The sequence below is a fragment of the Takifugu rubripes genome, chromosome 22 (genome assembly GCF_901000725.2).
Source record: "Takifugu rubripes chromosome 22, fTakRub1.2, whole genome shotgun sequence".
Classification (NCBI taxonomy): domain Eukaryota; kingdom Metazoa; phylum Chordata; class Actinopteri; order Tetraodontiformes; family Tetraodontidae; genus Takifugu; species Takifugu rubripes.
Genome location: NC_042306.1, coordinates 1,948,330 through 1,973,938, shown reverse-complemented (window position 1 = coordinate 1,973,938; position 25,609 = coordinate 1,948,330).

The window sequence follows — 25,609 nt, the reverse complement described above, 5'->3', positions numbered from 1 at the left end:
TGGGAGAGGAGCTGCTCTTGGAATGCTAATTTCCCTGTCTTGGCATTTCATGTATTTAAAAGCTATCAACCATTATTTTGGAATGTGCTGCTGGTAGACATGTAAATTTCACCATTACAGGGTAGGCAGCTGACAGATCAGATGGAACCCCGCGGTGTTAAAAGCTGAGACACACGCTTGAACACTGTAGGAACGACGGCTGCTGCTGTCTGATGCAAATTTACAGTAAAGCGCAACCTTTTACGGCCGACAAAAGACTTTTCAAAAAGCATTTTCAGTCAAATAGAGTCAGTCAGAACCATTTGTGCAGGATTCTCGTCAAGCCAACAGCACACATTGTTTTAATACGCAAAGCCTGAACTGGGCTGGCGTGTTTGAGAAGAGCTTTGATTAACTGATTATTAACAGAGTTCCAGATTCTTTTCCAATCTAGTCTGGCCGTAAAACTGGGATCAAGAGACGCGAGCGCCGTCCAGCTGAATCATCGGAGGAAATGTTCACCATGCTGCAAAAATCTGTGAAGAAATCAGACTTCACCCATCCGCTTAATCAAACCACGATGACTTTGTGATGTTTCTTTTGTTGCCAGGGAGCTGTCGGTGAATTTGTATCGACCCACGCAGTCCTGACGGCAACCGCTTTGAATCTTCCACAGCGATTATAGATTCAGACAGTTTTCTTTCAGGGTAAAACCTGTAATAGTGCAGTAATAACAAGGGCACGGTGGATGGATGAGTCAGGCATGCGAATTGGTGTTTGCTCAATTCAAAAGTTAATTATTTTGGCATCGCGCACTTCATTCCGGCGGAGTCCTCCTGCTCTCCATCTCCTGCGTGCATGTTCCAAACTGTCCGCGCCGTTTCCTGTAGGAGAGAATCAGCAGGGGGCAATGTTCTCACATCATACAGCCCCACACGTGCAGCCTGACGGGTGCACTTGAGTCAAGGACAGACGAGCTTAAAACCGCTGCAGCAACGCAAATATTCACATCCTGCACATTTTTATGTTTTATCCTGCTCTAACTTTGACTGAACAATCACGTGGTGCAGTCATGTGGTCGTGGAAGGTTTGTACCACTAAATATTTCATTCTCAGCCAACGTCGGCCTTATACATAAATTGTTGGCTATGGTCAGGCAGTAAAATGCATTTGAGATCAGGTAATCCTTAATAATTGATGTTATTGTAACGTTGGTCCTTGTCGGCAGCCTGGAAACAGCGTTTCACCGTGGAAGCACAGACCGGAGAAAGAGAGATGGCGGTGTGATGGATATTTGCCCCTTTCACGGTTCCTCCCACAGTGGAAAAGTAGCAGCTAAATGCCGTAAAAGTGACACGGGTGTGTAAGAAACGGGAACATCATGATTTAGCCATTAAGGCCCCATCTTCTGCCTGGAATCACACAGTGGCGACGCTTAACTGCAGAAGGCTGCCTCTGCAGCGGCACCGCAACGGCCTGATATCATCTGATATGGATGAAAGGGAATAGATTAATATATTAAGCAAATGAAAGGGCAGAGAGAAGGGGGATATCAGAGGAGAGTGCGCTTTGATTGAAATTGTGTGAAAAGTTCAAACCTTCTGCTTTACGTTTTTAGTGCTCGTTGTAAATCTTGTGCACTTTAAACCTGTTTATGTGAGGAAAGTGTCCGTGAAGCAGATGGAGCGACTGATAGCTTTACCATGCTGTGTAATATGAAGCACTGTATATTGAATATCAGACATTTTAAATTCAATGAGATTTAAGGGCGACGGTGCAGACAGACAGTCCGAGTTGTGTTTTTCACCATACCAGGTCTGGATCTGTTTAATCCGAGCCTGTGAAACAGGCCCTTTGTTTCCCCGCTAACACGTCTTGTCTTCCTCTTCGTTTCAGTGCAGCAGAAGGGGGAAAAATTATGGTTTCAAACGAGTGTGGTGATTTCCACTGAAGAAAAAAGAATAAAGAACAGGCAGAGCGAAGGGGGACGCTTGACATTTAAAGGAAGTCCGAAAATTGGGAAATGAAAGAGTGCAGACCATCCTAAAAAGACACACACACACACACGCACGCACACGAAATCATTGTAGTTTGGCCAGATCCTTCAAAAACTGTGTAAGGAGGTGAATAATGAGGTAGATGCTCCAACAGTGATAATCTGAAATAACCATTTTCTGTGTCAGGGCTGGATACTGAGCAGATATGGTACCTGTTTTTCGTAGAGCCCCTTCAGAGCACACGGTTGAGGTAAATTGTAAGCTGAAATGCAGCTCTGGCCTAGATTTCTCCCACACAACGGCTGTTTTATTAAGTACAGCTAGCTTGCAGTGGAACCACCTCCCCCTCTCTGCTGCAGCTCGTCTGGATCATGGACTGATGGGTTTCGGGTTTTGAGAAACAGCTCGTCATTTGCCGAAGCTCTTATTGTCAGAGATGTAATTTTCTCTTCTGCTCGTACACTCCTGGATGTGTGACGGCTGCCTCAGAACTTTATTATTGCTGCCTTTCAATGTAAATGTCTGCAACCTCCACTATTAATACTCACATTTGTCTGCTTCACACTGAGATTTGGAAAACATCTTCTAGACAAACAAGGAACTTTATTGTTTTCTGCCCACCCTGACAGAAATGCAGAGAGATCTGTGTGTGTGTGTGTGTGTGTGTGTGTGTGCTGGTGACTTCACAGTGATTTAAGGACAAAGATCTCGGAGAAATTAGCTGCGCAGCTCTGGAAAATGTGCTGTGTTCACAGTTTTACCCACGCTAAAGTACAAAACCCAACTGACTCCAGAATGCCTCCTTTCAGATTCATGCATATTGTGCAATTGCATTACAATTGTTGATGCTTTAACTCGTAATTTAATGTTGCAGTGGCTAATTTTAGCCGCTTTAGATGCGGCGACACAGCCTAATCTGCATATCATTGAATTCTATATTACTGTGCAGGAAGCAACAGATTTTATTTTATTTTTGCACCACATTGTAAAGCCAACGATACTGAAGAAGTACAAGTGTGTCTGACTAACCTCAAACTAGTCATGGCTAAGCAGAGCCATGAACGTTGAGCATGCAAGTGGTAAGAGGTGTGAAAATCTGTTTATCTTTACATTAAATGGCCTGACATTCATGTCTGACATAAACAACTTCTGATCATCTGTGCTGTGAAATGAGGCGAACATCTGCGCGCTCTTGATTGGAGAAATAGAAGCCCGTGTCCACGTGCTAATTTGCCGTATTTGCTTCCCAATCGCCTTAATTAAGATTCTGGAATTTCCAAGTGACTTCGGTCTGTGACCGTATTTTCAGGACGTTCAGACAGATGAGACGCGCCGACAGGGAAGCTTTTGCTGCCTTCCGATCCTCGTCTCAGTCCCAGAAACTGACACAGCCGGAGTTCAGAGAGGAAAACAACAGCAAAAATAACCAGGCAGCCATTTTTAGTTCATCTGCAACATCACGCAGCTCCTCTGTCTCCCTCTGCTCTGCTGCTCTTTGATTTTTGTGTGTGTGGCTGGTCCTTTCTCTTGCCCCAGTCTCCACCATTAATGAGCTTTCTTTTCCTTTCTTTTTCTCTACCCAGGGCTGTTTTTGACTGTAGGGTCCAGCCCATAAAAGACAGGAACCACCGTGTCTGGCAAGGACGGCCGCGGCAGTATCCTCAGCGGTTCCTAATTCTTGCATGTTTTGCGCCGCGAGCCGCCGCCGCGTGCCTGCGTCTCCTCGTCTGTGGGAGCTCCTCACGTTCACGGTGCTGTAATGCATCAGATACAACAGATAATAACTGTTGTAACGAGGTCAAAGTCGAGTTACGGTTGTTGTTTTCTCATAATAGTGCACAGAAAGACAAAGAGGGGCATTTGGGTGATTGTGTTTTCTCCTCTGCACGTCTGAGGAAATGAATTGTGCTGCTTATTTCACATGGAGGTGCAGGCGGAGCTGTTTAGGCTCTTTGTGCTTGTACTCATCTACTGTCAAGCCTGATGTTGATCTGCTATTCTCTTTGTGCCGGATCCTCTTCCAGCATCTACGAAACCAGCTGCACGAGGGAGAAACCTTGACGAGGAGAAGCAGCACGTTTGGGTGCGACTGAAGCCTTCAAAGCGTTCTCTTCCCTGTTTCTGGTTCCCCTTTAATCCAGACGGGCGGCCCAAGGAAACGCGCTGGTGAAAAATCTCCGATATTTTCGGGGCGTCGCTTGTGTTTTCCTGGACCTTTGTGGAGCCGCCTGCAGATTGAAGGGAGAGGCAGAGCCTGGGAAGGCTATCTGCGGCACTGAGATGGGGTCAAGAGGAGACGGCGGTTTTTAAAAGGGGCGAGGAAATGAGAGGATTAGGACTGATATTACATGTTCAGCCTCCCACTAACAAGCATCAGAGAATACCTGTGCCCTGTTAGGACCTGTTTACATTAGATTTGTAGACATTCACAGGACAACGGAGGATTATTTTGATTGGCTAGGGAAGGTTTTCTGTGAGTGTGTGTGTGTGTGTGATACATAATTAAATAAATATGTGCAGAAGTGATGAGAAACGTTTCATTTAGTCCTCTAGTGCACATCGCCGTAGGCACGATGCATTCAGGGTTTTACTGATGATGAATGTATGAAAAAGAATCTGCTGTTTTTATTTGTTAAAATGATTGTTTATCCCAAAAAAAAAAAAAGAAAGACGCCGTTTTGTCAGATGCACTGGAAATATTACAAGAAAATCTTTTCGTTTTACAATTCAAAAATTCATTTATGGAGGAAGTTGAAAGTGGATTTAAGGAACATAACGAAGTCAGCGAGTGTGAAAAATGATCTGAGAAATGTAATTATGAAAGAGGACTTTGTTAGGTTGTAAATCACCGGCCTGCGTGCTCGCCATGTGCAAAGGATTTACTCGCAATCTAGTGTTTGGAATCTACTCCAGCAGAGGACAGTTGGAGGTTACCTCACTCCAGATTTTGCTGTTGCAGTAATTAGTGAATTGACTGAGTTTATTTGCTTTGAAAGGCCTGGGACGAGTAGCCAAATGTGATGTGCAAACTCCAAATAAAGCCCTGAAACGACTCCCATGTTTGACCCGCTAATGAAACTCTGATCAACAAGGAAAAAAAACACCATCTTGTTGCATTTATGTAAGAATATTGGCCGCCTGCTGTGTCTGCCGCCATTTGTGCCCCCCCCCCCCCCCCACACACACACACACACACTCTCATTAAGATGTGAATAAACAGAGCAGGGAAAGGTGCTTTGCTCCCGACAATTTGTACGATATCAGCTCCTGGAGCCCCATCAGATGTTTGGGCTTTATTGGGACTTGAGCTGGTTATTAGTCTGTCGAACACCCACTCTGCTGGATCTGTCTCCCACATAAATACCCAGAAAATAACAAGCTCTGCTTATCCGGATATGTGCTCCTTCTGTTCACCACCTCTCTATCTATCTGTCCAAAAAATAAATCACCTCTTTGTGAATTATGGCAGAGCGGGTGAAATATTCCCCGGAAAAGCAGCTTCTCCGACGGTCCTCTGGGGTGAAATCGAGAAAAACAGAGACACCAGCGCCGACGCAGGCTTGAGACGTACGAACCGCTAAAATGGAAACGTCCACGAAGCAGCGAGCGGCACCGCCAAAGACATCACCTGCATATAAATGCAGACAGGGCTGGAAAAAAGGAGGAAGGACCTGGAGGAACGGAGCAGGGGGAGCGTTCCTGTCGTCTTCCTCCTAAATTACACTACGCGGGTCATTTCCATGGGGGGAAGAGAAAAGTAGGCCTGCAGCATGTCTAATTTGACCATAATACTGGGAGATTCTTCTGCCAAGGAGCAGCTTGTTCTGCCTTTGTTTGACACTCTGCTGCTGGAATTAGAAACTCCCAGCCAGCGTTTGGCTGCTCCTCCACAATAGCACCTTGGGAATATTCTGGTTAACGTGTTTTAACGCACGTGTAAAAGCTGCTCAGCGAAAATGTTGCTGGAGATCAGAAGAAATAAAAGTGCTTTTTAATGTACATTTAAAAATATATATATTGCCTTTAATACAATTGCTAGTGCTTATATTATTATCATGGAAGTATACACGCATAGAAACATTATAAATATTAATTTTGAGTGTGTGTGCACTACAAAAACAGAGTGTTGTTCTGCAGGGATGTCTCAGTAACTCACGTGCACTATCTACTGTGTGCACACTGACACGGATAAATGAATAAATCATGAAAACCAGCATATTTATTCGAACGCGGGCATCTTTAGCAGCTCAGTAGACGTAAAAATATTCTTGATGCGAGTAAAAAGATCTTGCGTCATATAAATGGTGAAAATGCCGTTTTGAGAGAACATGAGTGAAAGACCTTTCTCTATTTTAAAGAGATACGGGAATATTGATGATGATGCACTGCAGCAGCAGCAGCAGCAGCAGCAGCAGCAATAAACACACTTTTATTTCTTTTTTTCTTCCTCTCTGCTGCAGCGGGCACAATGTCCAAGCAGCAAATTCTCAGGAACCTTGGGCTCCATGGAAATCCCATTCATTGACAACAATGCTGGCATGCCAGAGCTGTATTTTGTACCTCAGGAGGAGGAATCAGAATTCATTAATCCCTCAGCACGTCCAGAAGTGTACAGTCACGGCCATTTTGTGTAACAGGAGTGTAAAACAATTCCAGGAGGTTAGCAGGTGCCGGTGTTAAACATTACCTTGCATGCTTTAGTCCAGGCTACTTCACTGTCATCACGTGGGTGTAGGATTTTTTTCTTCTGTCTGTGCTGTGCTAAGCTTTTACCATTCAGGTGTCGGTCACAAGGTTGGACATGCTCGACTATTTCAAATTGATTACAGGGATCCGGGCTGACCAATAGGCCTAAATTTAGGACAGCTTTCAAAGGCGGGATCTGAGATTTACCTCCTCTGTTTAGCTGCCGCGGCACCGCTGGCTGTCGCCAAGGGTTACAAGCCGGTGCTCTCCTTGTGTTCAAAGTTGGTCTCCGAGTACAAATCAGGTTTAATGCAGACTGACGGAGGAGCCAAAAGGATGACAGAGGCCCTATTTTCCCTAAGACTTTATCATTTTTCTTGTCTCGGCGATGATTGTAACCTCGTTTTAGCCACAGATGAAGGTTAACCTTTGCAACACACAAAACCTTTTATTTTCTGTTCCTCTGTTTTCTTCAAACCTTCCAGAAATAGACCTGAAATCGACTCGGTTAAACTGTGAAGATCTGCAGGACCCTCTGGCTCCTTCCTGTATTTTTATTTATTTTTCATTGTTCAAACCCATCCAGATTTCACACGAGCAGATGAAGGAAAAAAATAGTCGTGGCAATAATAGATTTACTGAGATTTGCTGAAGATCCTGCTCCAAAACCCGATCCTCAGATGGAGAATCTTAAAAACAAACATTTGAACAACCAATTTTAATTTTCTGATTTATTTCATGAGAACAAATCTACACATTTGTTGTTCAAAATCATTAAGATTTATTTAGAATAAAAACATGTTGGGACTGATTCATTTGGGGGTTGCGTTCTTTTTACAAGTTAGGGTTTTTACCTGAAAAGCTTTTATTCTGAAATCCCAATATTCTCTGTTCAATGTCATTGGAAGAGTTTTAGCCATAAAAAAATCATCATCATTATATTTTTAACAGTGCATAAACAGTCTGTTATTGTCCTCAAACATCTGCCTTTTCCCTCCCTCCACATGTGGACCAGCGCCGAGCCCGGGAGCCGAGTTTGTGACACTGCAAACAGAAAACCTGGTAATTGAGATTGAAATATCTTCTGACAGTCGTGTTTCAGGCGACCCGGGCGACTCGGCGCCATCATCTTTGCCCCCGCTCAGCCTCTTAAGCGCCCGGCTGCTGTATAATTCACGGCGCGGTGTTGCACCGCTGCGCGACGCCTCATGCTGATAATGACACCCCACATTTGTCACTTCACACCCGTCCCATCAGCCCGTGTCTGGATAAACAGTCAGCAGCTCAGAGATGCAACTGTCAGCGCCGCGTCACGCTGCTCAACGCCATTTTGGGAAGTAGGCTTGTCCCGCTGGTATTAAAGCTCGTCCAATTGCCTGATATTAGTGTCAGGTATCGCCCTCGCACAGCTGGGCTGATCCATTCACACAGGTGGACTCATATTTTACGTGTGTGTGTTTTTTACAGTAACAGAATCCCTGTATTAAGTGTTTGGTAGCATGGGGGGGGGCTTCTGTTGGGGAACAAACAGCCCCGGGGGCAGTTCATTACCGAGCGACTCCATTCATAATGTTGGTGCAGTGGAGCTGCTCTTCTGGATCAGTTGGTGCTTTTACGGGAACGCTGTCGCCCTGCACGCTGCCGGGCCTGGGTATCATGGCGCACGCCTCCTTGTTTGTCTATTCTTGTGAGGACCTTTTGCAATTCAGTACCTCTAACTGTCCCTTGACCTTGACCCTAACCTTGAACGAAACCCAAGTCTAACCTCAACCTTAAAACCCAGTCTGAACCCCCAAACAGTCCCACAGTTGTGGGGACCGGATAAAAGGTTCTCACGTTTCAAAAATGTCCTCACATTGCTAGTAGAATGAGTCGGTCCGAGAACATACACACACTCGCAGAGTTTTGGTTTCTTCCAGTTGGTTAAAATCCCACATTTTGGGAGGTGGATGAACCAAAAGCCTGATGAGAAAATTCCATTTTAACGGAATGTGTTTGTCTCTGTGATCACCGGACAGAAAAATAGCACCTTTAAGTGGATCCTGATGGATCCAGCCGCCCTAAGAGCGAAATTAGAGATGCAGATTTATGCCGCTGCTCAGGCGACACCAGCAACCAAAAAACAAAACTGGAAATCTGACTAAATTTGACGGAATCTGACAGGAAGATTCTCAGACAGGGCACCTGTATAACCGTGGCTGTGAGGGGAGCAGGAAGGTCAAAAGGTCGCTCTTCAGTGGAACGCAAAACTGAGGTCGCCTGAATACGCAGAGCTGAAGACGAGCACGTCAACAGTGCCTTTATTATTCACGTTCACGCGTGTGTGTGTAAGTGTGTGTGTGTGAGCCGCTTCAACACCTTCCTGTTGTCGCACAAACGCACCTGTGAAAAATTTGCATGTAGAAAACGGAGAATAACGACGGGCTTCTCGCCGCTCCGCCTCTTCTTCTTCAGCCTCCTTTAATTGAAAAAAGCTTTGCTTTTTTTCCCTCCTCCTGCCAACGACTGGGAGTTTCTTCAAATGTTGCCCAAATCTCGACTCTGACTCAAGGATGAATTCATTTGTTTTTGAACCAGGTTTGCAGCATCTCTTGTTTTTTTTATGAATCCCAGACTTTTGGAATGGAGACGTGCAGACCTCTGGAGCCTCAGGAACTGGTTTCAGATTTTGCTACCTTTGGGCCTGTATTGTAGGTGAAAGGTCAGCACTGCCTGCTGTTCACCGTGCACGCGGTATCTCCAAAACGCCTGAAAGACGGGTCATGTTTGGAGCAGAGCTCCATCGCTGGTCACTGATTCCATTTTGGAGGTCAGCGTTCGATGTTCCTGCAGCGTTTTGTTCTTCACCATCTCAAATTTTCCTCGATTTAATACTGATTTGGATCAAAGTGCGTTGACTTTATTTATTTTGCACTGATTACTGGCTTATTATTTTGTACAGCTGCATCCTTACACACAGTCGGCCGATGAGAACTGTGGAATTGAGCGACTTTTGTGCATCCGTTTTCCAAATATTCGATCTTCAGATGCACAACATGGGCTCATCGTCCAACGGTCTCATTTAAAAATACCAACTAATCGTGTTTCTTTCTGTGCACGGTGCAGGAAATGCGAGAGAAACGTGTGGGAGGTTCTAAAGAGCGACTCTGTGACGTTTGGTGTCGTCTGCGTTGATACAGGGCGTAGGTGCTAAAGAGCTGTGTGTCAGACTCTGGTGGAATGGGGGGGGGGGCGCACTCCCACCCACTCTGCACAAGTTCAACTTTAGGCCACCAATTGTCTTTTTCTGAGATCTCTGAGTAAATCTATTCGGTGCGGCTGCCTGCAGATCTGCTGGATCCAACAGCTGCTAACTAGCTTGAGCAGTTTCTACTTTTTTCCTCTTTTGATTTGAGTCATTTAATTGCCTGAAAGTAGCTCAACAGTTATGGAATAAGCACTAATTTGTACCGTGTGCGTGCAGCCTAATGTACAAGCTTTCATTTTAACTAGAAAACACAAAAATGTTTTCTTCAATTAGCATGTTTGTTTCACTGCTCAGCGTGTTCATTTTTTGAACGAAACTCATCAGCTTGGACGCCCTCACGGTGCTTAATCAGTTAATTAGGAGTCGTCTTGCGTGTTTAACAAAGGGAACGAGGGTGTCGCCCATATCATTAGATCTGGCAGCGAGGATTACTTTGGCTCTGTAAAGTTGCGTCTGTGCAGAGACCTCTGGGAGAGATTAACCCTGTCCTCCAGTGTTTGATGTGGTCGGCTGATGCAACGGAGCACAACTGACTGCACGGAGACCCCCGAGCCAGACTGCGCGCCCGTGCACGCCACCGTGCGCAGAGCACGTAAAGGACTTTGTGTTAAGCATGCGCGCCGCTCGACGGGGATGATGTCACTTTTTGCCCCGCAGAGGAGTAATCAGCCTCCCCCTGGAGGGCCCCTTTAGGAGTTATCAGACTTTGATGATTGCATCTGCTGCAGATGATTTTATCTGTGGCATAAATTTAGGTTTGGCGTGCGCGCGCGCGTGTTTGTTTTTAAAAAGTGGAGCAAGTCCTCCACTGTCTGTGGCGCGTCCTGGTGTTCCCATCTCAGCAGACACCGTCCTGCGTCCTGCCGGCGGCTGGGTTCCACACAGGACGGAGGCGGGTGATGAGTGACAGGTCCACATAGCCGGAGTCTGGTAGGAGCACACGGAGACACACACACGGCCCAGTGTGCCACTTCCTCATCTCCTGCTGCTCTGTCCTTAAACCTCTTCTCCCTCTGTGCAGGGAGTGGACTCGCTGCTCTTTTCTCTTTGTCATGCTAATAACGCTAAGCCTAACTGTCCCCCATTTTCCCTGTCAACTTGCATTTATTTTGTTTTGCTTCCCCCCCATCCTCGCAACCTCTCTCAGCCGTGTACCGTCAGCCTTCTCGGGGTGGGTTTAAGTCCCTCCCCGCATCATTCGCAGCTCCTGGAACCAATTATATTATGCAGCAGCCAGGTCCTTTTCAATTCCTGCAGCGGGCAGAGACGGACAGAAATCTGGATCCTCTGCCAGCAGCGTCACACCTTTCGATCTGCTCCCTCTTCCCCTCCCTGACCTGTCCCTCTGTAGTTTCCTCCACCAAAGTTTCTCCCGACAGCACGAATGAGGGTCTCGTTGTTTACAACAAGCCAACAGGCCGTCGTGTGACACATCATCTGGTTTAGTCTGCTTCTGCAGCGGGACGCTCAGAGTCGAACCATGTGTGCCTTGGCCTCACCCCTGGCTCTCTGCTGTGTTCCTAGCTTAAGGCTTATCCCCATGTGTCCTCAGAGGCGCTGGGCCGATGAACACCATCTACTTTCTCTTTGTGTGCTGGGAGAACCTCTCAGCACCACCAGCGGTGCATTTACTTCCACCATCTGCTCCCACCTTCTTCCGTCTGGCTGGAGGTGCAACAATAACGTGGTTTTTGGGTGTGTTTTGTTTGCTTGTCGTATTTATGTTGAAAAAAAATGAAAACAGCTTCTTTGGAACAGAGCAGAACAGCTTTGTCAAATGTTCTAAAATCTCAAGGTTTTGTTCCGCTTGAAATGCTGCCTTTAGAATAAATAAACCCGAATACCCCGGAAACATCTGCTCCATCGATCCCTCGGTCCAATAAATTTGGATCAGCTCAAAAGAACATTAAAGAGTATGGATTCCGATCGTCCACCATCTTGATTCCACAATTATTGATCCGCTTCTTTATCAGCGTCACCGACTTGCTGGGATTTACTGTAATTGCCCCCTGAGAGGCTGGACGTTCAGGCTCGTTGGCACTTCGTTCCAATGGCTCCGACGGGGATTGAGGTCATGGATCTCCTCAAGCTGGTTTTCACGGTGAAGAATTCATCCGTGCCCAGTAACACTGGCTTCCCCCTTCAGTGGCCTGGCGTCGCTTTAATCAACGCTGCGTTGAAAAAGATGATAAAAATTCATCAGAATTGTGTCACAAATGGATCCAGTCATTGCTGAAGTTGTGTCTCAAATGGGGTTAGAGAAGGATTTTTTCCTTCTTGTAGATGGGAAAACTCTAATTACAGACAGTTTCTCAGGCTTGGAAAATTCAAAGCGGCTTCAGTTAATGATTTATTTAATTAAACTCATCCAGAAAATTCAATATTCGTGTCCAAGAACATAAATATAATAGAATATATTTGATAGCTAAAGGCAAGGTGCGTTGTTTGTGTGTTGTTTTAACCTGATGTGTAATAACCCCACGATACAATAAACATATTAAAAAGATATTAATAGATTTTCTAATGGATCTGCTGATGCAAAAAGCCATTTTGCTCCTTAGCAGCCACCGTAGGTGGTCCAACTCCGATTTTTATTACTCTAAATTGTCATTTCTACATTGCCAAACACCTTTACATGCAGAGGCAATCTCCCCCTCGCTAGATCACATGTGCGCTCTTTCAAAGGCCCATTTTCAGAGTTAGACATCCCATAGTAATTTATTCTTTCATCTCCCTTCTGCCGGCTATTGCAATCAGACAAGGCTTCGCCCGTACAACCATCAGCGCTGATATGGAGGCAGTTCCGTTGAGATTTGTGTGTTATCAATTCTTTTTATGAATTATGCTGCTTGACTTTGGTTTACTCTGAGCACAAAGTGATGCTTAGCTTCAGAAAAAAAATCATATAACCCCCCCGCCCCCAAAGTCTCACATTCTCCTCAATTTTAACCGAGATGCAAAATCTGGCACACAGGCCCGATTAAAATTCCGGGGCTACATTCAAACGTGTCTTCATTTGCAATTGAAAAGTGCTTCTGTGTAATTACAGTAATCACAGTTTTAAAAGCAGTGGATCTGTCAATTACTCCCGTGTCGGATAATACACACATGGAGCAGAAACGAGCCGCTCGCGCCGCCGTAGCGACGTGTCGAAAACGCCAAGCCGAACAGAACGCCACTGTTCTTTTCTGACACCTGTGGCTACCTTGTTACAGACAAGCGCTAATTAAGCCGTCAGACCGACGCGGATGCAGGAAAAGTTGCTGCAGTTTCATCAACTTTTGGTGTTTTCAGTCAGCCGATGGCGTCGTCGGCGTTGGCTCGGCCCCGCCTCTTCCTGGACGTACTGGTGATGACATCAGTTATGTGCGTTTGTATGGAAACTGCAGCTGTGTTCAGCTGGTCCGCTCCGGTCCTGGAGATCAGAGCCGCCCTCTCCCGGTGAGCTGGCGGATGAAAGCGGCTTCTGTAATATCTGATAAGTCTCCTGCAGGAGACGCGGGTTTGTTTTCTGACCTTTCAAGGTTCTCCGGGGGCTTATTGTGTCGTCTCCTGTGTTCTCTGCTCTGGAGCGCCGCTCTCTAATAAACACTTAATAGTCAGAGCGTACGTGCGCTTCCTCGGGCTTCGCAGCCCTCATATGAGATGCAGATAGCTGAGTTTTTCTGGTGCACCACATCAGGGCTCCAGCTCTTTTACAGTGGATTATGTATGATCGGGTTTTTTTTATACTGTTACTTGTACGAGCGAAGCCATAATTCCAAGATAACAGGAAAATATCCAGCACGTTTTGCCTTATTGCTGTTATTACTATTATGATTACATGCTGACTCGGCTGCATCGTGTCGGCAGGGAGCAGACGGAGGCCACAGAGCTCGGGTGCTCATGCAGAGAGGAGCTGGTATCGGCACAGAAGCCGATAACATATCGATCGGGAGGTGAAAAGCTCACGATTGACACGACAAGTTCCCAGCCACCATGACAGCATGGCTCCCCGAGTAAACACACACACACACACACACACACGCTGGGCGGATCCAGCGAGGAGCCCCCTCCTGCTCAGGTCACCGACTGTTCCGACCTCAGGTTTCTGTTCCGGCTGAAACGGGACGCGCCGTTAGGAGGGTCCCCTAATGGGCTCCAGTAACATCACACACACCGTCACTTGTCATTTAGCTTCGGCAGCTGATCGCCACGGCGACTTCCTTTGGTTTTCATCCTGACGTTGCCTCATTTTTCAAAGCGGTGTCGCTCGGATGTTCTGAGCGCTTCTCTACTAACAAACAAGCAAATATCAAAGAGCGGATGGAATATATAAATATGCAGCAACGCGGGGCTGATTGTTAGATGGACTTTGCGTAGCTCTGCGTCCGCCTGACGCTCCCTTGTTCTCGGTGATGAAAGTCTCGATGCTTCTTCTAATCAGGAGGGCCACTGTTGCTCCTGGTTAGATGGACTCCAGCATCGAACATTCACAGCCGCCTCGAGCCCGAGGTCTATTAATTCCAGCCCGGAATGCCAAAAGATGAAACAGCTGGCTATAAAACATCCTGACAAACATGTGCGGCGCGTTGGGAACAAAAGGAAGGACGTTCGGGCTCCGACTGTCTCCGAGCCTTTGCTCGGATTTCTGCTGTCTCTGCCTGCGCTGCGTTTCCCCCCGCCGGCCGGCTCTGCCAGAACTGTCATTTCAATTCCGAAGAGGAAGGACAGAGCGCATATTTCACTTCCTAACAGCTCACTTTGGAATGTTGCTGAGGATTTCTCAAAGATTTTACAGGTAGCTTTTTTTTTTAGGCGCTTAGTGGTTTTGTCCTTTTACTGACATGAAGAATCAAAGGCGCGGATCGTGCATGAAGCAGACTTACAGACTTCTGAACGATTTGCCTGGATCTCCGCTCCAAAACTGCTAAATCATAACATTTGAGGAGCTGGAGTCTGTTTAATAGCTCCAACTTCAAAACTGGCCTCCTTCATTTAAAAAGGCGTTCATGTAAGAAGCAGCGGCTATTAGCGCTATATCTGAAGACTAGCTCTGAAGGCGTTTCCCTCTCCTGCTTGTGAAGGCAGCACCTCTGGGGGGCAGCAGAGACATCAACGCCACCTTTCATCTCATCCTGGCTGCAGGAGAGGAGGTTAAGGTCAGACGGGATTTGAGCTTGGCTCACCACCGCTTTTTTATTGCTTGCCCAGCTTTTCTTCAGGCGAAGATTAGCACCATATTCCAGCCACTGTGACAGACGATCGGGGCTCCTGCAGAACGACACACCGATGACAGGATATTTATTGTTTCCTTCTATATTTACTCAACCAAAGTCTGCCCTTAGCTTAATTAAAGGGAAAAGAAAAACACAAATATGCTAACTGTAATACTATATTTATGAAACCCAGGCTTGGTGGGTTTCTGTCCAGACTGTTGCTGGAAATCATTTTCTCTTTGTGTTCTCTGACTGACGGCTCAGACATCCAGAGGGACACTGTGCATGAGCAGAAATTAATAAAGTTTTGGAGTCCACCCTTTCCGCATGCTACGCTAGTTTTAGTCCAACGGTTTTGTTGTAAAGGCGACAGCATGTGGTTCGATTGTCTCGATGATGCGAGCGAGGGAATAATAGGTGAAGCGTGACTGAGAGAAAAATGCTTCCTGCCAGTAAAAAAAAATAAAATAATGAAATTCATTATGTTTCTAAGGAGCGCAGCGGGTAAGCGAACGGAAAAAAAAAAAGCTTTCAATGTCACTGTGTCTGAGAAATTAAAAATTCATATTCGAAATGGCGTGAAATCTCTCCGGTGAGACGGAGACACCTGAAACGAGCATTTCAAAGAGGGCGCCAGAGAAGCACGTTTCTCCGAGCCTCCCGAGGCCTCTGCTGAGACGCCTAGCGTGGCAGAGTCCAAGTCATCCAGCAGTGGCCTCCGTCTGGCAGTTTACCCAGAGCACATCCTGTGGGAGCGGGAGCTTTGGAGCCGGCTGCGCGGCCACATCAAACAATGGCTTTTTGTTGTAAACAAAGCCAGGGCAGCTTGCCGGGGGCCCTCGCTCTCTTCCCTCACGCTCCCGACTGGATCCGGTCTGTCTACCGCCGCAGTTCTGGACCGTTAGACAAATGTGCCCGGTGAACATAAAAAAAAGTACAAGCTGGTCTCGGGAGGGTAGTTAAATCGTAATCACACAAATAGTCGTTGGACAGCGCGGAATAAAATATTATGTGCACTTCTTTTGTGGTTATTGGAAGTGCGGTTCCAGCTGCTGCGTCCAGGGGCTACGGCGGCCCGGAACGCGCGTCGGGTTTACGCACAAGCTGATGTTCTGTTCTCCAGGAGCGTTGTATACAGATAAACAGCCATCAAAAAGTCCCTCATTGCTTTGACGTAATTCCTTTTCCAGTTGTTTCTCAAGTCTCGTGTGTGATTTCAATTATTTTTTATGAATACCATAAATTCAGTGACATAAAGGAGCTCTGATAATAACCCCGGAGTCCGGCTCGGAGTGGGCTCGGCGTTCCGGCTTTTCTCCGCGCAACAGTCGCACTTTTTTTACGATGCAAACCAATTCCCGGTGATCAAAGTCTGCTGGGGCTAATCCTTGACAACATCGGCTCGTTCTGACTCCAAACTCATCAAATAATGGAGCTTAGCGAGACGCTAAGGCGTCGGACTCGTGCCCCTGCAGTGTCAGTCAAACCCAAAACTGAAGAACTTTTTTAGCGTCCCCGCTGTTCCTGGCTGTTTATATTTAGGAGGCTGTTTGCTGCATTTATGACCCTTCTCTTGATGGTCCTCCAGGAGGGTCCAGGGCTGTGCACGTAGGCACATGATAATCAAACATCTTTGCGTTGTTTATTTTTTTTAAGCTAATTTTTCCACGACTCTCGCCCAGTTTCGTTCCCGACCTCTTGCCGCCCGGAGCTTCGCGGGCCTCCTCTCACTCTGGGTTTTTGGGGCTTGGAGGAGCGAACGGACCGACAGATGGAGGAGACATTAGCGATCCATCTGGCTCCGAAATCCAGCTAGAGGAGTAGCGAGCCCGCTTCCCCCGGCCGTGGCTAAATTCCCCCTCTCAGCTGGAGAGAACGCAGCACGCCCAGGTACTCAGCGTTAAAAAATGTTCCATGCTGTCGGCTCTCTGGGCTCCAGAGTTAAACTGCAGGAGGAAAACAGGACCAGCTACTTGGAGAAGATCCTCAGGCTGGTGACTTTAATTGCTGATTCTCAACAGCTGTCACCCTGGGCAGGGATGTTCTTGGTCTTGGCCTCGGCTCCCCCCTGAGGAGCAGTCCCGTCGGCCCTCAATAGCCCCGCTGACTCCGCATCCCCAAACCGCCTTCAACAGCCCACGCTGATAAAACGCCGTTTCCTCCCCATTCAGACAGCAACATCCAACTTGTCCCACAAGGTAGAAGCGGTTTTCCACCGGCATCTCTCCCTGACAATCAGGAGTATTTGTCCACATCTGGAAAACTTTTTACCATTAATATCATTATTTTGCTCCGCCAGCCAGCCAAAGCCCTCAGACGTGCTGTAGGGTGGATTTGGGAGCGACAAGGTCGACCTAAATCTCCTCCTTTCGAATGAAAACAATCGCTGGCTGCTATATTCCTCAATGTGGGACAACCCTGTACTCACGAGCTCTCATATGCAACAGTTTATTATAGAGGCTAAATCCAAACCATGCTGAGGGTTTCTGGGGGGGATTATCGATGATTCTGGTCAGCCCTCGCACCCGCAGAGGCGTGGGCCCATCTGCACTCTCAAGTGTTGGGAATTTCTTTTCCCCAGGGTGGTCTCACAATCTGCCTGTGTCGCCCCTCCCTCAGGAAATGATTTTACTTTAACATAACCTCCATTTCTGAAGCGCTCGCGCTGGTTGAATCCCGGTTCAGAGGTCAGATCTCCAGGTGACGCCGGCCCACTAACAGGCTACATTCGCCATGAAATTAGACTTCAGGTTTCCAACGTGCACTCAACCGCGGTGACACGTGACGCAGAGGCGCCGAGGAAACTAAAAAAAAAACCCCTAGAATGCTGCAACATCCTGCAACCCCTGCTGTTTCATGTCGGAGAAACTCGATCAAAGGTGAGTCCGCCGAACGTGGCTTTCTTTTCTTTTTTACTGGAACCCGGTGTTTGCAGCCACCGGACTGGTGGTGCTCCACATATCCCGCTTGAACAATGCTAATTGGACCTTTTTAGCACCGAGCTTGTTGAATTTCTGCAGCAGTTTCGTGATTATGTGGCGATCGATGGGTTCGATCGGAGCGGGGAAAGGAAAGCCCTCCGTCCCAGCCGGAGACCCCCAAGGTCATCAGGGTCAGTGCTGTTCTATTATGGCACCTGTGTATATTTTATCCAAGCTGATGTCATGCGGAACCCACTTTAGAGAGCTCCATAATTGCGCGGTCTGCTCATAATTGTTTCATTAATTCCAGCCAGCCTCCATTGTCTCCGACCAGGCACGCGGGTCCCGTCCTCCGCAGAGCTCGACAGCGGTTTTTAAACGAAGGAGAAATGGAAGAACCTGCCTGACTGCCCCCGAAACCTGCGGCAGACAGCCATTGTTAAAGCTAGCGGAGGCTCACAGAGGGGGGGCCCTTTTTTTATGGGCTCTCCATATTCCATTTGACAGGATAGTCGTGGCTTAAATAACACTTTTTTCCCTGTTCTGTAAATATTCTGCTAAGGGCGCTCGTGCTCTGTCAGGTTCAGGCCCTCTTTTTTGAAGGATTAGCATCCGTTAGCATTCATTGTGCTCTCACTGTGTTTCGTATGAAGTGAAAATTCTAATGGGTGAATTCTTCCCGAGTATATGCATGCTAATCTGGCCTCTTTGATATCTGAGATTCGCATGCTGACTGCTGAAGGGGAAAGAGGCGCCTATTGACTCTATTTGAATCCACTGGCGAGCAGACGCCGTGATCTCAATCCTCCGACTTGTAAAGTGTGGCAGCGGGAAGTACGCCAGAGTTCAGAGGCCAGTGGCTTTATTGCCACTTGAGAGCACTGTTGTGTGACTTCAAGGTTTGAAAAAGTCAGAATTAGATTTGCCCGAGCGCGTCTCCAGCTGGAAACTATGTAAATTGACGGCGAGGAACCTTATCTGCAACAGGGCGAGCTAAAACTGCAGCCATTTTATATTCTCTATGCCGAATGACGAATCTATAAATTGCCAATGATTAAAAAGTCTCTGCTTTTTATCTGCTGCCAGTGAAACTGCAACCATGTGAGCGTGCCCGGCTGATAAAATCTACTCCTCTTTTCAAAGGAGGGGGACTTCTTTTCATTTAAGGGGAAGCAGGAAAATATTTTCAACTTTCCAGCTCGTGTCTGCGTGTCTGGTTGGTCCCCATAAAGGAGGAGCCCACTTCCCTTCAGCGTGGGGCGTAGAAGAATACATTTCACATTTGAATCACAGCGGAAAGCCTGCAGACCTGCCCCAGGCTGGCGTTTTACAGTGCGACACACCAGGTCCTCCATCGAGGCTGGTAGCTGCTTTTTTCTGCGTGCTGGTGGGGGGGGGGCTGTCATTTATTATTCAAATGAAATAAGGTCCAGCAGATGGCAGAAGAAGGGCCAAGGGCTCGCGGGCAGAAAGCAGCCGGCTCTCTACCTCTGTGATTTCAGTCAATCCGTGACCAAGTCGAAAGTTCAAAGGGATCCAGCGATGGCGGCGGCGCTCGTTAGCATACTTCAATGAGCAACCTCGGAGGTCAGAGTTGGGGCTGTATTTCCCGCACCCAATCGATGGATGCTGCATATATCTATAACACTGGAATCCTTTTGATGATTCATCATTTGAGCACACGGCTCATGATGTCTGAAGCTGTCGCCACGTGCACCCGTGCAGCTCCTGCATCTTATTTCCGACTTTGTTTCCATCCATTCCTTCCCTCCGACGAGCGCTCCGTATTCCATTTGACACATTCTGCTGGGAGATGATCCTACCTCCCAGGCATGACTCCATTTCAGAAAACAGGAATCTGAGTGAGATTTAGTGACGTCCCCCGCGGTGCCGTTCTTCTGGATCACAACGGGCCGCTAATATGACGGCAGCGGCTTCCTTCTCAATGAAGACACAGGGTAGCATCCACCCATTAAAGGAAGGAATTTAGTCCAAAGTGGAATGCAATAAAACCTAAAAAAGACTCTGGCAGAACCAAATGAGGGATGTAATAAACCCAGTACAATGCAGTGCATGCGTGCGCGTGTGTGTTTTCACATTTACTACACATTTAGCATCTAAATCAGCATTTAAATAGCAAAGGTGGGTCATATTTGCATAGCAGGGCCATTTTACTTCACCCCACAACTTCAAAGGACTGGGTTTTAAGGTTTAAGGGGCTCAGGAGGTCGTTGGGATGGTTGGGGGTCAGGGTAGGGTGCTGTTTAATGCATTATGTCAGTAAAAGATAGCAGTGTAAGGATGTGTGTGTGTGTGTGTGTGTGTGTGTGTGTGTGTGTGTGTGTGTGTGTGTGTGTGTTGGGAGGCACACAGTCATCCTTCAACGTGTGAATCTTGGATCCTTGGAGCTAATGAAAACGGACCGTTTACCTCCTATTAGTTAATTAATTGAGTCTCGTCACATCAAAAATACCCACCATCCAACAAACGGACTCATGGACGTCTTTAATCGAAAACACTGGCGTGTTTGCCAGCACTGGTTCCTTTGTTCGGCTCAGACTAATAGACACGGCTGGGAAGAGACCCAAAATCTTCCTTACTGGCTGCAGTCGTGTGGCTGTTTAGATGATTAATGGCTCAGACACTCTGAAGCACAGGCGAGGATGGAACCACACGCTAGCGTTAGCAGGGATATCTGTGTTATCTGCTTCCTCCCGTCAGATAGGCGCGACGCGGAGGCTTTTCCTGGATCGCACGCGCGACGCTTTGGTAGGATCCATTTGTGAACGCGTCACCTTGAACCCCCGCTCCACAAGTGCTCCATGAATTTTTATGGCTTTAGTATGAAGGCCACCATGTGCTTGGAGCAGGTTCTTTCACTCACTCCTGCACCTCTCCTTCACTGGGTGACCAGAATAGAAGCGACATTGACGAGTCTGCCGGGCCTGAGGGGCCGGTGATGGCCCACCCTGGGACGGGGCTGGTGGCGGACCACCCCAGCGGGCTGTCCTGGCCGATTTATGACGCCTTCCAGAGCAGATAGCACAACAAGTGGTTGCGTCAGAGAGCTGCTGCCCCACCACCTGCTCCTCTCCTGCTGGCAATTGTTCCATAAAGTCCCAGTTACCTTTACTTGAGCTGCTGCAGTGGCCACGTTGTCTTAGTAACGCAGCGGTTATTTCATTCGGGCTGATTTGGTAAATTTATTTTGTGTTTTGCATTTTCCGAACCCCATTTATTACAATATATATTCAAAACTCATGGATGAAAAGTGAATATTTGACGTTATAGCAGTTGATTTATTCATTTTTTACAATGGCTGATTGGCGATTGCCGAAATTTACCGTCTCTTGGTGACACAAGTGGTGCAAATGAATGCACCATTTCACTGCTTATCAGCGTTTTCAATCACAGAAGAGAAGGAATTTTCTTTAATAATAGATTTCAGAACTGCCAGCCTGGACGCGGGAGGGAGTCGTGGTAAAAGAGGTAAAAGAGGAACTAGCAGAGCAGCACGGGCTCACACTGGGTGTATTTATGCAGCATTCTTATTAACTTCTTAACTAACTTATTAAATGAATACATTTATAATAATAAGAAGTGGGAGAAGCAGCAGCAGCAGCCATTTTCTTCTCCCTGTACCATGTTTAACGAAGGACATGAACATTTTATGAAACGTGATCCACGCGTTCTAAAGCTATATTTTAAATAATGAATAATAGAGAACAAAACCTTAAAGTGTGAATATGATAAAAATTCATTTGCAATACTTTGCAGGTGCTCTTTTATAATTGCACTTAATATTTAACTTTTAGTTGAATCTTTTTCATTAATAAGAAGATTTCCAGCTGAAGCCCAAGTCCAAGAGGTCCCTGGTCCATTATTTCCCGACCCAACAGAACTCCACTGCACATTCATTAAAAAAGAGATTACTCCACATGATGCATTACGATGATGGTGGATTTTTCATTACGTCGTTGCGTTAACGTTGGTGGAGCCACTGAGGATACGCCGGGGTGTCAGCAGAACCCCTCCGGTCTGAAACCCAGACCAGACTGCAGACGAGCTTTAATTCTCCCCTCAGCTTGAGCAGAGATTTGCAGCACGGCTCTCCATTATGTCTGCTTGCTCTGGTAACAAGCCTCTTCTCTGACCGGGGGTGAAAATATTCACAAGCGGAGGTGGGGAAAACCTCCGTCTCTTCCTCTTCAAAGGGAAGCTGGTGACGGGGGGGGGGCACATTCAAGCCCCCTCTGTCCCTCTTTTCTCAGTTTTTAACCCGTCTTTTCCAAGACTCGAGCGGTTGCCAGAGGAATGGATGGCATTCCGCAGTAACTCCCAGTGATTTATTGCTACCAAAACAAGTTTCCCAAAAAGCCGTGGTGCTACACAGCTGGTTAATGCCAACTGGTAGGGACGTCTGATGAGTAATGGCATCCCTTCGAGTCCCTGGCTTTGTTCTGCTCTGCCCGGGATGATGGATCATTCTTTAGCATCAGTTTTCAAGATGTGCAGATTAGCCGTTTCTCTACGCTTTTACTTTGCAAGAACAGGAGGACGCCTCGCTCTGCAAAGGAGAATCGAAGCCGCGGACGTCCACTTTAGCCTGTGCTCATCAACGGCCGTTCCAGGGTCCATACAAACCCAATTAAGAATCAATCTGGGAGCGTGTCAGACAGGCCGGCGCCTGAAGAGGGGTTAATGCTTTTAATACGACCGTTTCATCATTGTCTCTCAGTCTCCCGTCCTTTACGAGGCCGCCGCGTGTAAAATCCGAGGGCTTCTGCTGAGAATACCGCCAGAGCGATGCCTCGGATGACTGCCACACGTGGCACGCATGGGCGAGACGAGGCAGGAAAACTGGAGCAGTCCCACATGAAAGGCAGGAGTCAAACCGCAACGCTGAGGAACAATGAGAGTCTGACTGCAGCCTTGATCAGCTTTGTGTTATTCTTCCCACTGCTCGCTTCCTGTTTGGTCCCAAGATAAAAACCATCTGAAACCGGCTCTTGAGTCGTGCCAAACGTGTTTGACACGGGCTCGGATTGACGCGCTCGTCACGACGGCCTCCCCATCTTACAGGAAGTAGCTCCCTTCACATCCCTCAGCCGAACCCGAAGGGTTTCAAGTTATTCAGACGTGCGATACCAGCAATTTCCAGAGTGACGTCACGTAAACCAATATGGAGGCCACAGAGATGGAGTGTTTACAGCCACCCCCCCCTTCTATTTTCACGTTTTGAGCGGTGAGGCCGACAAATGCCAGTCATTAAATCAATATCCTCCAACTGTCTCCGTCCCTGGCGCAGCCTTTTCCACCAGCTCGCCACCAGACGCCAACAGGCAGCATTTACAGCACCCGGCGCCTGAAAGCTGAACTCCCACCGCCGCTCTGCCCCTGGATCAGAAACAGCCCGATTATCAGCCCGTGAATAGACTCTGGTCTCCGGCGACCGAGTGCTCTTGAGACACGTGTCACATGTTGTTATTTACACAAAGGGGTTTTTTCGCATTTTCGCTGGGATCGATCAGGCGGTTCAGGTGGAGAGCCTTCTCCTTTGACGCGCTGAGGGAATTTTCTGGCTTCTTTTCGGTTCTGGCCCGGGTTACCCGACATAAACGTACGCTTTCGTGCACAAAGACGGATTTTAGGACGATGGTGCTGCTTCTGTAGGAGTGAGCGTTAAAAAAAATCCAGATATGAAGTATAATCGAAAGTTATTGGCTCAGGAATGCCCGTGACATGATATATGTGGTACATACTAAATATTTCTAATTATCCCCACAGACCTGGTTGCCATAACACCCCCCCCCCCCCCCCCCCCCCCCCGCTCCCTCCAACCCATTTTGCTGTGAATAATTTCAGTGATGGAAACCAGCAGCAATCGCACCGGATCATGATTGATGATGAGTGTGTTATTGCAGAAGTGATCGCGTGAGACTTTAAAGATACAGATCTATATTAACTTCATTTCATTTATTTCTTTAGTAAGACAGAGCACATCCATCAGCTGGCCTCTACTGATGGTTTCCAAGCGCACGTCGTTGGTCGGACGCTGAAAACAGACCAGGATTCACTGACCTGTCGCGACAGGGCTGGGTAGAAGACACGTGAGCACACATGCGCCACTACAGCATAAATAATAAGTTCACGTTTGGGTGTGAGCGGATGCAGATGGAGGCTCGGCAAACATCAGGCGCGTTAGCATCAGGTTAGCCAACGTTTAGGTGAGCTGGGTCTGCATGTTAAATGTACATGTTAGAGAGCGTTCTAAGAAACATCTGGCTTCAGTTGGACACACACACACACACACACACACACACACACACACACACACATTAATTATATAGTACCTCTGATGACCACGGAATAACTCAGACTTAAGGAAAATATCAACAGCATTAACTTATGAGTCAAAACAAACATTCCTGAGAGGCCGTAAACCTGATTAAATCTCTGTTCAGATTAAAGCTGGTGGGGGAGAACTGGAAAAGCTGGAATGTTGAGGTGAAACAGCTTCATTCGTCACATTCAGAATAGCCGCACCCTGAGAAATGTTTCATTTTGGTGTTTTATTAATACAAGTTTCGTTTCTCGCCATTATAGAGATGTACTATGCAGGATGGTGAGCAGCTACAAGGACTTGAATGAATGAATGGAGCCGGAGGAGGTGAAGCTGTCAGAGCAGCCATCCGGCTCCTATTTTCACACATTTTGTTTAATTCCTTGCGAGCTGCTTTGCAATTTAAACCTGAATCCTGGTGGAGGATCCTATAATTTCTTGCGTCTGTGTTGCAGTTGAACCGTTTGGTGTCTGAGCCGACTAAAAATAGAGGCGCTCCTAGAACTCCTGCTTGAGTGGCAGTATTCCTTCTCACTCAAAAGTGAGGACGACCTATTTCCTGCCTTCCATAACGATGTCACACTCTGTCCTAATACATTGTATTAACGTGTCCTTGCACACTTGGCTGTCTTTTGTTTTCTTAAGGAACGCTCAGAAAATGAACAGCTCAGCTGAGTGAAAATAAACTTCCCCTGAATGGATTCATTATGTTCCCCGAGTCCCCCCCCCTTCCCCCTCCAAAAAAAAAAGGAAATTTATCTTTTACACTCTCTTCTCACACTGGAGCAATTAGCCTATGTTTTCATTTTTCAGTTTCACTCTCCGTGTGAAAGGGAGCAAAGAGTCATGGCACAACCACAGAGAAGCGGCACTTTAAATTAAAACAAATGTTGCCGAGTGCTCCACACACGTCACACACTTAAGCGCAGGCTTAGATGCTTTTTGTCAGCCGAACTTTCTTTGAAGGCCACTGAAGCAGGGACAGTATTGAGACTGTACACGTATTGATGGAGCACTTCTAATAAGAGCATTTTATAGGTGTTCTGTGGAGGAAAGGCAGCCTTCCGTGAGGCGCACGGCTCCGAAAACCAGACAACCCTGCACCCCTGATTCTTGTCACATTTGATCTATTGTAGAGAGGCACGGTCAATACGCTCCCAGCGATCCTGTCAGGTCTCAAATCTCAGGTGGGTGGACTCTAGAACGTCTAGACGGGATGACATAAGGTGCCGTTTGGA